The following is a 14,793-nucleotide window of genomic DNA, read 5'->3' on the forward strand; positions in this document are numbered from 1 at the left end:
ACATTTGGTGGCCGATGTTTGCTGTAGAACCTGCTTCAATAACACGGTCAAAAGCATAGATAAAGTTTTCTCTGCTAAAAAGAACTCATTTCACTCGCAGACAATGATCGAATGACCAAACGCGAATGGCAGTGTTCCAATTCGAGAAGATCCTACAGAAGTTACCTTGCTCTCACATTTCAAGAATTATACAGGCAACCGTCGGAGTCGTCAACTGCTTCTACGCCACGAAAGTAACTTGTCTACGTGTTCGAAATCACGAATGCTGTGGGATTAGTTGATGCCGATCGAGATACTGTCCTTCACAGACATACAGAGACACGACAAACACTAGATCAATAACAACGGGTATAGTATTAACACCTTAAAAATATTGTACAGCACACTCCAATCTCCATCCTAATAGCTTACGCTAGAGTCCCTAGAATACATAAAATTTTACAAGTTTTACCACATTCTTAGTCTGCTAAAATAGAGAGCAGGTTCTCACTTACATTGCGTTCTGGCTTCTAGAAAATGTATAAGATGTGTTCTGTTAAAATGTGGTTACAATAATTTGCAAACTACGAGTATCACAAATTGGGGTAAGAGTCTCCCATTTGAATTTCAAGTCATATGTGAAAGAACAGTGCCCTATGAGGAGACAGGTCTCGTTGATTTCGTCATTCATGGAATAACGTCTCCACTTTCCCACAGGTACATTTTATTCATTTATTTTGAAGTCACAATTAGTTCCAAGGCCGAAACTTGGTTAGCAAGTACAAATGCTCGTCGAAGGCAGACAAACTGTCATTGTACTATCTGCCTCCTATGTGAGTCAAGACACTACGGTGACAACTAGTATCGGGCTTCATCAGGCATGAGCACTTGACACAGACTTCGGACTTGAAACTAGCCGTGACTAGTTGTCAATGTCTTTTTTTTTAAATGTGTTTGTTACATAATTTGAAGATGGCCGGTGGCAGCCGAAGCTGGTAAATTACATCTAAGAACTTATGCGATTGTGCCACATAGTGAACCATTTTAAAATTGTGTTGTCGGCCAGAGGTCGAACCCAGCTACCTGACTTTCACAGCCAGTGCGCTACTAATTTCCATATCAGTGTACACCTGAGACACCATCTCAAAGTTTCAAAATGTTACTAATTTTCTTTATTACCCTCCAAGTTCCACAGAGGCTCTGCTGCTAGGCTCCTAGCACCTCAGGGAGAAACAATAAAGACAAGGATTCGACTCAGCCGCAGCCTGAGAGGAGTTCTGAGAATTGTGGAACATATGGTGTAAGAGGTTGACAAATTGAAATTTTACGTAGGGCAGTGGCACGTGCCGGCCGCTGCGGCCGAGCGGTTCTAGGCGCTCTAGTCCGCTGCTACGGTCGCAGGTTCGAATCCTGCCTCGGGAATGGATGTGTGTAATGTCCTTAGGTTAGTTAGGTTTAAGTAGTTCTACGTCTAGGGGACTGATGACCTCAGATGTTAAGTCCCATAGTGCTTAGAGCCAGTGGGACTTGCGCTGAATGCATAATCGGTAAACCACTACTCGAATTGAGTCCTCGTGCCGCACACAATTTTGACTCCAGTGTGTACTCTGTAACCACTAGAAAAATATCTCAGTATCCACTGTCCTTTCTTCTAGGGCTGTTATGGCCATACAAACATTGCGTTTAGTTTGTACCTGTCTTGTTCCAACCACTGCCGAGAGTGAACGATGGTACTCGTTTCAGTTGCACGGCACACACTATGGCACTGCGACAATGTGCAAGGGTCACTCCAAAAGAAATGCACACTATTTTTGTAAAAATACAGTTTTCATTCTGCATGAGTGAAAGTCTTACAGCGTGTAGATACATCCTTCCCGCTTGTTTTCAAACTTAGTTCAACCTGTTCCCGTGATTGGCGCCGTCACAGCATGTCTTCAAGATGTCTGCTACACTTGACGTTCGTCAGAAGCAACGTGCTGCCATAGAATTCCTGTGCTGTGAAATGGGAAACATCCACAAGACGTTGAAAAAGGTGTATGGAGATGCTGCTGTCGATCACAGTACAGTTAGTCGATGGGCAAGCAGGTTACGTGATGAATGCGGGCACGGCAATATTGAGGATTGTCCTCGCAGCGGCAGGCCTCGTACTGCACACACTCCAGACAATGTGCATGGATTTAACGAATTGACTGCTACGGTCGCAGGTTCGAATCCTGCCTCGGGCATGGATGTGTGTGATGTCCTTAGGTTTGTTACGTTTAAGTAGTTCTAAGTTCTAGGGGACTGATGACCACAGCAGTTGAGTCCCATAGAGCTCAGAGCCATTTGAACCATTTAACGAATTGGTGACTGCTGACAGACTCATCACAGTGTACGAACTGTCACGCTACGCTGGGATAGGGGAAGGAAGTGTTGGCAGAATACTGAAAGTGTTTGCATTAAAAAAGGTTTGTGCCAGGTGGGTTCCCAGGATGTTGATAGTGGCTCACAAAGAAACACGAAAAACGGTATGCAGCGAACTTTGGAACACTGCGAGAATGGTGGAGATGAATTTCTTGGAAGAATTGTGACAGGTGATGAAACATGGCTCCACCATTTGTCACCAGAGACGAAGAGGCAATCGGTGGAGTGGCATCATGCAAATTTACCCAGGAAAAAAATCAAAACCACACCTTCTGCAGTAAAAGTTATGGCTATGGTGTTTTTCGATTCTGAAGGACTCTTGCTTGTGGACATCATGCCAAGTGCAACCACCATAAATTCTGATTCATATTTGACGACACTGAAGAAGCTTCAAGCTCGACTGAGTCGTGTTCGACCACATCGGCAAAAGCAGGGTGTTTTGCTGTTGCACGACAATGCACGGTCACATGTCAGTCAAAAAACCATGCGCTACGGTCGCAGGTTCGAATCCTGCCTCGGGCATGGATGTGTGTGATGTCCTTAGGTTATTTAGGTTTAAGTAGTTCTAAGTTCTAGGGGACTGATGACCACAGATAAGTCCCATAGTGCTCAGAGCCATTTGAACCAAAAAACCATGGAAGCGGCCACAAAACTCGGATGGACAACACTGAACCACCCGCCTTACAGTCCTGACCTGGCTCCATGTGACTATCACCTCTTTGGGAACTGAAAGACTCTCTTCGTGGAACAAGGTTTGAAGATGATGACTCCCAAGGTTTGAAGATGATGACTCCCTTATGCATGCTGCCAAACAGTGGCTCCAACAGGTTGGTACAGAATTTTACCGTGCGAGTATACAGGCGCTGGTTCCAAGATGGCCTTAGGCAGTTGAGAGGGATGGAAATTATGTGGAGAAATGAAAATATTGTTCCTGAAGGATGTATCTACACACTGTAAAACTTTCAAACATGTAGAATAAGAGATGGAATTCAAAAAAAATAGTGTGCATTTCTTTTGGAGTGACCCTCGTAGGTTCTGAAGCACTGCAGCGCCACTTCACTCCAACTAATCAAAAGGCTGCCTTTACTCATGATGGGTGGGTTTAATTCTGGGCACTCATTAGAATGTTCCATAAAAACACGGGAGAACTGCCGGATACCAGTAACTTCCTGCCACGATATTTCGGCGCAGAGTCTTCTGGCCATCTTCAGGTGAGTGCCACTGTAGTAGTACTACAGAGGCACTCACCTGATATCCGGCAGTTCTCCCGTGTTTTTATGGAACAACTAGTACTCCGGGAAAGCTTTAACATCACTCATCAGAATGTTTCTATATCTCGTTCTCAATATAATGGTACAAATAGTTGAAACTAAAAAAAGATAGTATTCACTGTATGATCAAAAGTATTCACACACCCCTATGTAGTGTGGGGTTGCCCACTAGATGTCTCAAGAGGCGGATCCACCGCTGTAACGGGAAGAGGGCAGTACTGTGTCGTCGACAGAGAAGCAGTAGCAGCAGTATAGTTCGGTCATGGGAGCATATTGACTTCTAACGTGGACTAGTTATTGGATGTCACCTGAGTTTAAATCCATCACATTTCCTAAACCTACCCAAGGCGACGGTGAAGTGATTGTGGAACGGAAACGTGAAGGAGCAACCACGGCTAAACGAAGATCAGGCGGGTCTCTTGTGCTAACTCACGGGGACTGTCGTACATTGCAGAGGATGGTTGTAAAAATTCGCATGAAATCGGCGGAAGGAATTAGTCGTGAGTTACAAAGTTTTACCAGAACAGTAACTGTGCGTATGGGATTAAACAGAATTGGGTACGTTATTCGAGCAGCTCCTCATAAACCAAACGTTTCTGTACTCAATGATAAGCAACGCTTGAGTGTGAATATGCACTACTGGACGGTAGATGACTGGAAACGCGTCATTTGGAGTGATGAAACACGCTATACCCTGTGACAGTCCGATGGAAGTAGTTGGGTTTACTGGGTAACTGGAGAACGTTACCCCCCATCCTGTGTAGCGCCAACAGTGCAATACGGTGGAGCTGGTACTGCAGTATTAGGGTGATTTTTGTTGATAGGGTGTAGTCTCCTTATCGTGCTTAAGAAACAGCTAAATGAGGAAGGATGTGACCGCATTTTTCAGCCTTGCATACTGTAAAGCAGAGGAACAGCATGGAACCGGTGATCCTTTATATCAGCATGACAGTGCACCTTATCATAAAGCAGCATCTGTGAGGCAATGATGTGTGGACAATAACATTCCTGAAATGGGCTGGCCTGCCCAGAGCTCCGATCTGTATGCAATCAAACACCTTTGCGATTAGACAGAACGTCGACATTTTTCCAGATCCCTGCTCTGAGGAAGAACAGGCTGCCATTCCTTCACAGACATTCAGACACGTTGAAAATATCCGCAGCGGAGCTCAAGACATCATAAATGTCAAGGATGGACATATCCCTTATTAATGTCAACTAAAAGGTGTCCGGATACTTTTGATCGGATAGTGTATCTACAAATCAAATTAAGAAGATGTTGCATATCAATTCAATAGTATCTCTGATCGTACTACAGGCATACATTTTGAGTACTGATAAAACAATCTAGTGCGTACATATGGCTGCTCGATCGTACAGTTATTAGCCTGATTCATCTCATAGGCACACTGGATCTTGCTTTTTGACATTAGTACTTCATCTACCTGCATTACTGTCCTACTTTTACATATACTGACAAAGTCAGGAATTCTGAAATGCCATCTGTGTGTCTGAGCTTAAAAACTGAATAGCCGGCACTTCTGACGATGTGGAGTTCACAAATTCCAAATTATTTCCGTGTGGCTCCTGGGGACAACTGTTTTTGCTGAAGAGATGACTGTTCATAAATGAAGGAAACAATTTTATTACTGCTCTATGGATTGTAAAAACAATAACAATAAAAGTGAAACACAGTCAACAAATACTTCTCTCTAGTGTTACAGGTCATACTGAAAACAACTAATAAATAAAAGCTCTTTTTGTGGTGAACGTAATATCTTTGGCGACAGCAAATATATTCAGCTGTAAACTTTTTAAAAAGATACTCCTCAAATCATAGCTGTGAAAACGGTTATCAAATATGTTTGTCAGTATCTCACGGTATGTAGTGTGGTGTCTGACGTATGTTCTTATTAGATTTCTTGCCGACAAACGACTTTAAGGATGAATAATAAGATGATGATGACGAATATATTAGTTTCAGGGTGCTACACGGCGTGGCTCTTACCACCCTTCCTGACTATGAACTAAATGCTTAGTGAGAATAAAGTATTTCTCGCAAGCAATTTTTTTGGCACAATGGCCCATGAACACACTTTACACTCTGGCAATAACACAGACAGCGATTGCTTATCGATGTATCAAAACTGATAGTAAAAATCACGAATGCGAGCTTGAATATCTACTTGCACGTTCAGGATCTTCGCTCATGTTTTAAATAAAGAATAATGTAGTCATGAGATAAAATACTAAATAAATTAAAAATAGCTTAAAAAAGTGCAGCGAAAGAGCAAGCCACTGCGTGAGCAAGTGAAAGTGCGTAACAGTTCTGTACATGGATGTTAAAACTGCTTAAATAAAGCCCTGAGTCTCAGCCAGAAATATATATTAAGAGACAAATGAACAGATCCTACAACTGGAAAACTATGATGATAATCGCAGCAGGCTTGATCACTGGTTAAAAAAAGAACAAACCAGTGACTCAGATACATTCAAATAACCTACCCAATAAGTTTGGCAGACGTTCAGAAAACACAAAAAATCTTAAAATTTTTCCACGCCTGTCCCACTGTTATTATTAAAAGTATAAACAGCTATCAATAGAAAATGCTGCCCTCTTGTCAGCATATAAAATGCAACCAAGTGATATGTCACACCGACAGTGGTATGTCACAAGCACCGCCAACTGGTGGGTCCTCCAACTGGAGAAGGCGCCAGTGTATCAGAGGAAAGTGACTGTTCTCAGCCACTTAAAACTCCATCGTTCAACCTGTGTGATTAGAAACTGACACTGATACTTCCTTTCCTGGAAGTTGTAGAATGTAAAGAGTGTCTTGTACGTTTTGTACCACTTTGTTACTGAGCACATTTTCTAAATTGTCTGCAGTGCACTCTGCAAAATCCCAACATAGAACAATGCTCTCGATTAAACTGATCGGGTTAGTTTTCCAGTTGTACTACGAACGCGAGTAAGCTTCACATCTCTGAGTTATCGACTTACATGTCACATTCCACTCGTAACAGCTCTTCTAAAAGCCAAACTTCAGAGTATGTACTGACTGTTCACTTAATTTACAAGCTGGATCTTGACGTTCGCTAATGCATTCAGACAGTGTTTTACAGTTAACCAGAGCCCGCGCCACGATTTTCGCTGTGGAGGCTCGGCGCTGACGCAATATAACGCGGCAACATCGGAACCCTGGCACGTACCCAGCATCGAGACACACACAACTGGCGAACTGCTCGACAGAACGGCGATTACAGATCCTACAAGCCAGACAAACGACAGCACTGCTGCTGGTTGATTTCAGGAATGTGGTTCCGACTTGTTTTTTAATACTTTTATTTACGCTCCCTCAATAACAGTGTTAACTAGATCGTGCAAGGAAAATCGCTTTCGAACTTCGCGAAAGAATTTTTTTCAGCTTTCACATGGTGAATTTCAGAAAACTACGGTAAAAGTAAACAAGAATTGAGTTGATACGATGTATGCGCAAAAACTAGGCAGAGTGGTGACCGAGCGGTTCTAGGAGCTACAGTCTGTAACCGCGCGACCGCTACGGTCGCAGGTTCGAATCCTGCCTCGGGCATGGATGTGTGTGATGTTCTTAGGTTAGTTAGGTTTAAGTAGTTCTAAGTTCTAGGGGACTGATGACCTCAGAGAGTGATGTGACGGTATGTATATAAAACTTCCTGGCAGATTAAAACTGTGTGCCGGACCGAGACTCAGTTGGTAGAGCATTCGCCAGCGAAAGGCAAAGTTCCCGAGTTCGAGTCTCGGTCCGACACACACTTTTAATCTGCCAGGAAGTTTCATATCAGCGCACACTCCGCTGCAGAGTGAAAATGTCATTCCAGTATGTATATAGTTAATATCGCCCGCCCAGTTAGCTGTGCTTTCTAACGCACGGCTTTTCGAATTGGGAAGGAGCGCCTGGTCCCCGGCACGAATCCGCCCGGTGGACTTGTGTCGAGGTCCAATGAGCCGGCCAGTCTGTAGATGGTTTTTAAGCGGTTTTCCATCTGCCTCGGCGAATACGGGCTGGTTCCCCTTGTTCCGCCTCAGCTACACTACGTCGGCGATTGCTGCGCAAACAAGTTTTCCACGTACGCTTACACCACCGTTACTCTACCACTCGTCTGGTGTGAGACGTTCCCTGGGTTCGGTGTGGGGCGGGGAGGGGTGAAGTGGACTGCGGTAGTCGTCGTGGGGTTGTGGACTACTGCGGTAGTCGTCGTGGGGTTGTGGACCACTGCGGCTGCGGTGGGGACGTAGCCTCCGTCGTTTCTAGGTCCCCGGTTTCATCCAATACAATAAATACAGTAGTTAGTATCAATTAGAATTTTACCTTCGCTCAGAGTGAAGCAGATTCTCGCAACTAGCGTGTATTTTATAGCGCTGTAGTTCGTTTTTTCACTAGCACTCATACGTCCAATTCGTTTATTTAACACCAAGCGAGGTGGCGCAGTTCTGAAACCTTACACTCTTAATTAGAATGAGATCTCTTCAAATTCGTGTCCAGCCATCCAAATTAAGTTTTTCGCGATTTCCTTAACGAATGTCGATATTGTTGCTTTGAAAGGACATGGTCGATTTCCTTGCCTATCTTCCCACATCTAAGCTTTTGCTCCATTTCTAATGACTCTGTCGTCGACGATAAGTTAATCCCTATCTCTTTTCTTCGTTAATTTAACAATGTTGACTTCCTCATGTGCGAATACTTCACCAAACTCAAGTTAATCTCTACCTCTGTCCTTCGTTTATTTAATAACGTAGCTTCTTCATATGCAAATACTTCACCAAACCCAAGTTAACCACTACTTATTTCATTCGTTTATTTAACAACGAAGACGTCCTCACTTTGAATACGTCACCAAGCCCAAGTTAATTCCTACCTCTGTTCGTCGCTTATTTAACAATGGAGACTTCCTAACATGCGAATACTTCACCAAACCCATGACGAAAAACGTCAAGTGAAGCTTGAAAACAGTGACGATGTACCTTTCACTCTTCCTTAAACTCCTCCGGTACAGGCCATGAAGACCTAACGGTACCGACCGGCCGCCGTGTCATCCTCATCCCACAGACATCACTGGATGCGGACGTCAGCACACCGCTCTCCTGGCCGTATGTCAGTTTACGAGGCTGGAGCCGCTACTTCTCGATCAAGTAGCTCCTCAATTTGCCTCACAAGGGCTAAGTGCATCCCGTTTGCCAACAGCGCTTGGCAGACCGGATGGTCACCCAACCAAGTTCTAGCCCAGCATGACACCGCATAACTTCGATGTTGTGACGGGTACCGGAGGTACCACTGCAACAACGCCGTTGGCACTTCACTCCGCATTGCGGAAATAAGAACCGAAACACGGCCAGTTGATGAACTTTTATTCATTAAAGGATGAGCACCCTAAGTGGAGGAGGAATCTAAATGAAACTTCACCGGGTGACAGGGTATGCTATGTTATTTCAATGATTACAAAATCGAATCAAATTAGTAGGAGCCCACATGTCACTATGACGTTGCAACGCTGTGGCTTGGATGTTTCGGTCAGGAATGGTGTCATAAAGCCGTTCTCTCCTCTTCTGAGTCTAGCTGGCCCACAACTGTTGGAACTGGCCCTTGATATCCCGAATACTGGCGCTGTGACTGAGATAACGTCCGAGCTGGTCCCACACATATTCAGTCGGGGACGGATCTGCGGATGTTCCTGGTAGGGGGTCACGGAATCAGTTCATAGAGGCATAATCCACTTCTGGACGAGCAGTTCTGTTGAAAAATTGCACCACGAGACTGTAACATGAGATGTAGTTCGTTAGGACGCAGGATGTTCGTGATGTACAGTTGTGGTTTCAGAGTTCCCTCAATCATTACCAGCAGCGATGTGAAGTCGTGCCCAATGACTTCCCAAACTATGACGCCGAGATTAATACCGCTGTGCCTCCCCAAAACATTGAGATAGTGCGACTTCTTCCCAGATCGCCACCGCTCACGGTGGTCATCCTGAACAGTGCAGAATGGTGATTCATCGCTGAACGCAATGTTACGCTATTAATCAGCGATCCATGCTTCGCAGCCACGCCATCACTTCAAACGCACTATTTGTGTTGTGTTACCGATAACCTACACACAGGATGGTAGTTATCTAATCCGGCTTCTACCAGTCTCTGACCAATGGTGCTGGATGACACAAAATGTCGCAGGGAGGCTCTTACTTGTTTTCGGATAGCAAGCGAAAAGTGAAAGGATTGCGATGTGCACAATACTTTGACTCTCCCGTGTGGTGATCAGACGTGGATGATCAAATCTTGATGACGAGTATAGCTGGACTCATTTTCCATGCACCCTGTCATATCCCAATGCCCCACAAATCTGGGTATTCATTCGGCTTGCCAGATGAAGACCCACAATGAGACACTTTTCAAGCTCCGTCAGGTGCCAATAGTGGCACCCCACATGATCACTCATCATCTCACGCTGTTCACGCATTTATACGAGTACACTCTGCCAGTAAATACGAACCACGCTAATGTAAAACTTCCTGCCAGATTAAAACTGTGTGCCGGACCGAGACTCGAACTCGGGACCTTTGCCTTTCGCGGGCAAGTGCTTTACCAACTTTTTTTCGGTATTGTTCGTTGCGTTTAGTCTAGGCGGACGTCGCAAGACATCCGTTCAAGTTGATAGTTGATTCCTCTACTCAGTTTTTTTTTATTTTTTTTTATTACAGAGTGCTCTAAACATGAAAGTTTGGAAGGTAGGAGACGTGGTACTGGCAGAAGTAAAGCTGTGAGGACGGGGAGTGAGTCTTGCTTGGGTAGCTCAGTTGGAGGAAGTTGGAAGGTAGGAGACGAGTTATTGGCAGAAGTAAAGCTGTGAGGGGGGCGTGAGTCGTGCTTGGGTAGCTCAATTGCCCGCGAAAGGCAAAGGTCCCGAGTTCGAGTCTCGGTCCGGCACACAGTTTTAATCTGCCAGGAAGTTTCATATCAGCGCACACTCCACCGCAGAGTGAAAATCTCATTCTGGAAACATCCCCCAGGCCGTGCGTGGCTAAGCCAAGTCTCCGCAATATCCTTTCTTTCAGGAGTGTTAGTTCTGCAAGGTTCGCAGGAGAGCTTCTGTAAAGTTTGGATGGTAGGAGACGAGGTACTGGCAGAAGTAAAGCTGTGAGGAGGGGGCATGAGCCGTGCTTGGATAGCTCAGTTGGTAGAGCACTTGCCCGCGAAAGGCAAAGGTCCCGAGTTCGAGTCTCGGTCCGGCACACAGTTTTAATCTGCCAAGAAGTTTCATATCAGCGCACACTCCGCTGCAGAGTGAAAATCTCATTCAACGCTAATGTACTCTGGTGGTTGTCTACTTGTCACAGAGAATTACAACTATACCCACTAATGGTGTGTATGTGTACGAAGTTACATTGAAATCCACCACGGCTTCAGGGTGTTCCACTTTTTTTGTCTGGCTGCATATAATATGGTGTTGCTCTCTTGTACAAACCATATTGTTATCGTCCTGTGATCGTACTCTGTTTTGTGATGTACCTGAGAAATAGCTGTGTAATGCATGTGGCCAGAAAGAGTTCACATTGAATGTAATACGCTGAAGGTAAGAAGGCTACAAGTTAACGTTCCGTCAACGAAGAGGCCGTTAGAGACAGCATCCAAATTCAGATTTGGCAAGAATGAGGGACGGAATCTGCCGTGTCGTTTCCAAAGGAATCACCTCAGCATTTACTTCAAGTGCTTTAGGAAAACTACATAAAACCTACTCCGGAGCCGGCCACGGTGGCCGAGCGGTTCTAGGCGCTTCAGTCCGGAACCGCATGACTGCTACGGTCGCAGGTTCGAGTCCTGCCTCGGGATGGACGTGTGTGATGTCCTTAGGTTAGTTAGGTTTAAGTAGTTCTAAGTTCTAGGGGACTGGTGACCTTAGATGTTAAGTCCCATAGTGCTCAGAGCCATTTGAACCAACCTACTCCGGATGGCCGAATGAGAAATTGTACTTCCGCCCTGCCGGATGCGAATCCAGCGTCTTTGCCACAGTTCCACTTCGATCAGTGGTAGTACACTGTCTTTTGTTACCTCACATAGTACTACTACATAGTTAGCTCCTCTCAAGGAGTAGCAACAGTACTTTCATTGATGGTAACAATGTCTGGTATTTATACAGTGTCTGTATCTTCATAATACAATGTCCTTCAGAGGCGCGTGCATGTCTGAAGGAACAGACATTGCCACTGACTATGACAGCTGTGGCAAACATTACGAAACAGTTTCGCATTCTGCGTCTATGCGTTGACGTCAGCTGTTTGTGACACATGAAAATTTGTACCGGACCGGGACTCAATCACGCATTTCCCCCTTATCGCGAGCGGTAGCCTTAATCACTTTGGCTATCTGAGCGTGCCTCCAGAACTCATCCAAACTTCCATCTGTCCAGTAGTTACAACCTTTATGCTTGAAAATTTCGTGATTCCCGCACAGGGAGAGAAATATTGTATTTTCATTTCAGCCCGTAGAGGCATAGATACATCATTGAAGGTTACAATGTCTCCGTTTATACAGAGTCAATATCTTCACGATACAATGTTCTTCAGATGTGCATGCATGCCTTGGAGGGGTGCTCGAATAGCGAAAGTGGTTAAGTCTACCACTCGGAATCAGCGAAACTATTTCGTAACGCAACAGTACTGTCAAGCCTAACGTCCTGAAAGCCTCCTCCCCCCCCCTTCCCCCCCCCCCCAAAAAAATCCTTACAACAGCGGAATAATAAGCTGCTTTACATACTAATTTAGCAAAACGCTGATGGGAGGCTTGGTTGGAATTAACTCTACGACAATCTGGCAAACTGGCACTGCACACTGCAATACCACTTCCTCTAGCATTCGCAATTATTCGGTAACTGTTGATCCACTAACGAATAGTTGCGACTGTGTGTTTGCGAACTACCAATGACTTCAGTATTATATATGTTCCTAGTTACTACAAATGTATTTGAAATGTAAACTTTTAGCGTAAGTTTCCTTCTAATTAGACTCAAATCTTACCCATGGTTTACGTTAACGAGACATACAGTACAGCTCCACCTCGTTATGTGCTAAATTTATTGTACAGTCATTACTGTTAAAGGAAGTGTTCGGTCCGACCCGATAGCTGAATGGTCAGCGTGACGGACTGCCGTCCTCAGGGCCCGTGTTCGATTCCCGGCTGGGTCGGGGATTTTTCTCCGCTCAGGGACTGGGTGTTGTGTTGTCTTCGTCATCATTTCATCCCCATCCGGCGCGTAGGTCGCCCAATGTGGCGTCGAATGTAATATGACCTGCACCAAGGCGGCCGGCCCTGCCCCGTAAGGGGGCCTCCCGGCCAATGACGCCAAACGCTCATTTCATTTCCAAGGAAGTGTTCCACGTGCCGTCATGGCATGAAGAAGGAAGGAAGATTTAGCGTTTAACGTCCCCTCAACATCGAGGTCATTGGATACGTAACACAAGCTCGGATTAGGGAAGGGTAGGGCAGTGCCATTTCAAAAGAGCCATCCCGGCATTTACCTGAAAAGATCTGGGGAAATAGCAGAAAACCTAATCCATGGTGGCCGAATGTGAGTCCATTGTGCTAACCACTGCATCGTCTCGCTCGGCAATCGCATCTGGATGCAACACTAAACTCGTCTCAGTAGTGAGCTATGAATTCTTTCAACTATCCCCCCCCCCCCCCCCCCCCCCCTCCTGGATCATATCTTAAATCTTGACAAGTCTGTTAGTTCGCTGCTTCAGTTCTTTAACAGTGTCAACAAGAGTGCAGTACAATTCACTTTTGAGAGTGCTCAGCCTATCCGTACTGGACCATACCAACGCGTCGGACGCCTTAGATAAGCAGCAGAGTGTACCGATGGCCCATCATGCCGTCTAGCACGTTCCCCAACAGTGGGCCCCAAGTGAAATTTGAGCTCAGTTAGATGGGGACTTGATTGAAAAATTTACGTTTCAAATACATGTCCGCTGGCTATGAAAATATTTAACCGTGTCCGTAACCGAGTTTGCTAACGCACGTGTGTCGGTGGCACTCGACCCGAAGGCAAGTCGGTTCGGATTCTGGTAGCGGGGAATCTTCCTTGGCAGTATTTGATTGGCAAGGGGAGGAGAGGTGGTGGTGTAAATTTTCTTATCACTAGTCTTGCGCCAATACCCTGGATTAAATTCTAAAGCTCTCCGTGGTGTCTCATGAAGTGACGGCATGTATCTCTGTCGATGGTAATCCGTCATTCGAGAACAGTAGGTTGCGTGTCGGAACTGTGTTTCTCCCTCTACCTTGACCTCATGTATAACAACACAGACCCAACAGCACACTGTAAAACCACTCATCCACAGGACACAAAACACGCGCTTGACACTGCGTAACATGTCGGAGGAAGGCAATAGCAAACCATTTACACTAGGGTCTTAAGTATAAGAGAGTCATTCCACATCAAATCACCTAATTTTAGAAATGGTCCCTACCTGAATATCTCCAATTTTGCTAAAACTTTTACCACAGCTGCAGACACACCTCAAAGGAAGTTCTGTAAAGTTTTAACTGAAGCCGATTTGCATATTATAGTGAATAAATAATCATGTTTGACAACATTTTATAAATTGGCTATTGCAGTGACAAACCTGCGAATTGGTATTTCTAGTCAACTTTTAGTGCTAAGTTCAAATATAATGTGGGCAAGGTCAATGGGATAGCACTTCTGCTCAAAGTGGGCAAAAAGTTGACCGCACATTCGACAACAGTTTCAACCAGTGATACCTCCAATCTAAAACATGTTTATTCCAGCATATCTTTTTTTAATCTAAAAAGTTGGTGTAAGCCCACATGATAAAAATTAACTTTTAAGCTTGTTTAGTTATTGAGGTATTTGGACCATTACTGGGTGTCTTAAATTTTATTGTCAAATTTTACAATGTTCGGGGTCAAATATCTCAAAATGGTTGTCACTCAACTCGAACATCATGAATCACCTTGAAGAAAATGACTTATTGATACATAACCAACAAGGATTCAGAAAATATCGTTCTTATGCAACACAGCTACCTCTTCATTCCCATGAAGTAATGAGTGCTGTCGACTAGAGACCTCAGATCGATTCCATATTCCTAGATTTCC

General features: G+C 44.8%; 1 protein-coding gene and 1 non-coding gene across 6 annotated transcripts in view; one reads left to right on the forward strand and one right to left on the reverse strand.

Moving 5' to 3' along the window:
- The window catches only part of LOC126334928 (WAS/WASL-interacting protein family member 3-like), a 258,741-nt gene that overhangs the window by 170,525 nt on the left and 73,423 nt on the right, over positions 1–14,793 (reverse strand). The window lies entirely within an intron of this gene.
- On the forward strand, positions 10,840–10,914 carry Trnas-cga (transfer RNA serine (anticodon CGA)). The gene has a single exon. It is a non-coding gene; the product is annotated as a tRNA-Ser (tRNA).

Source organism: Schistocerca gregaria, chromosome 2, assembly GCF_023897955.1.
Source record: "Schistocerca gregaria isolate iqSchGreg1 chromosome 2, iqSchGreg1.2, whole genome shotgun sequence".
Classification (NCBI taxonomy): domain Eukaryota; kingdom Metazoa; phylum Arthropoda; class Insecta; order Orthoptera; family Acrididae; genus Schistocerca; species Schistocerca gregaria.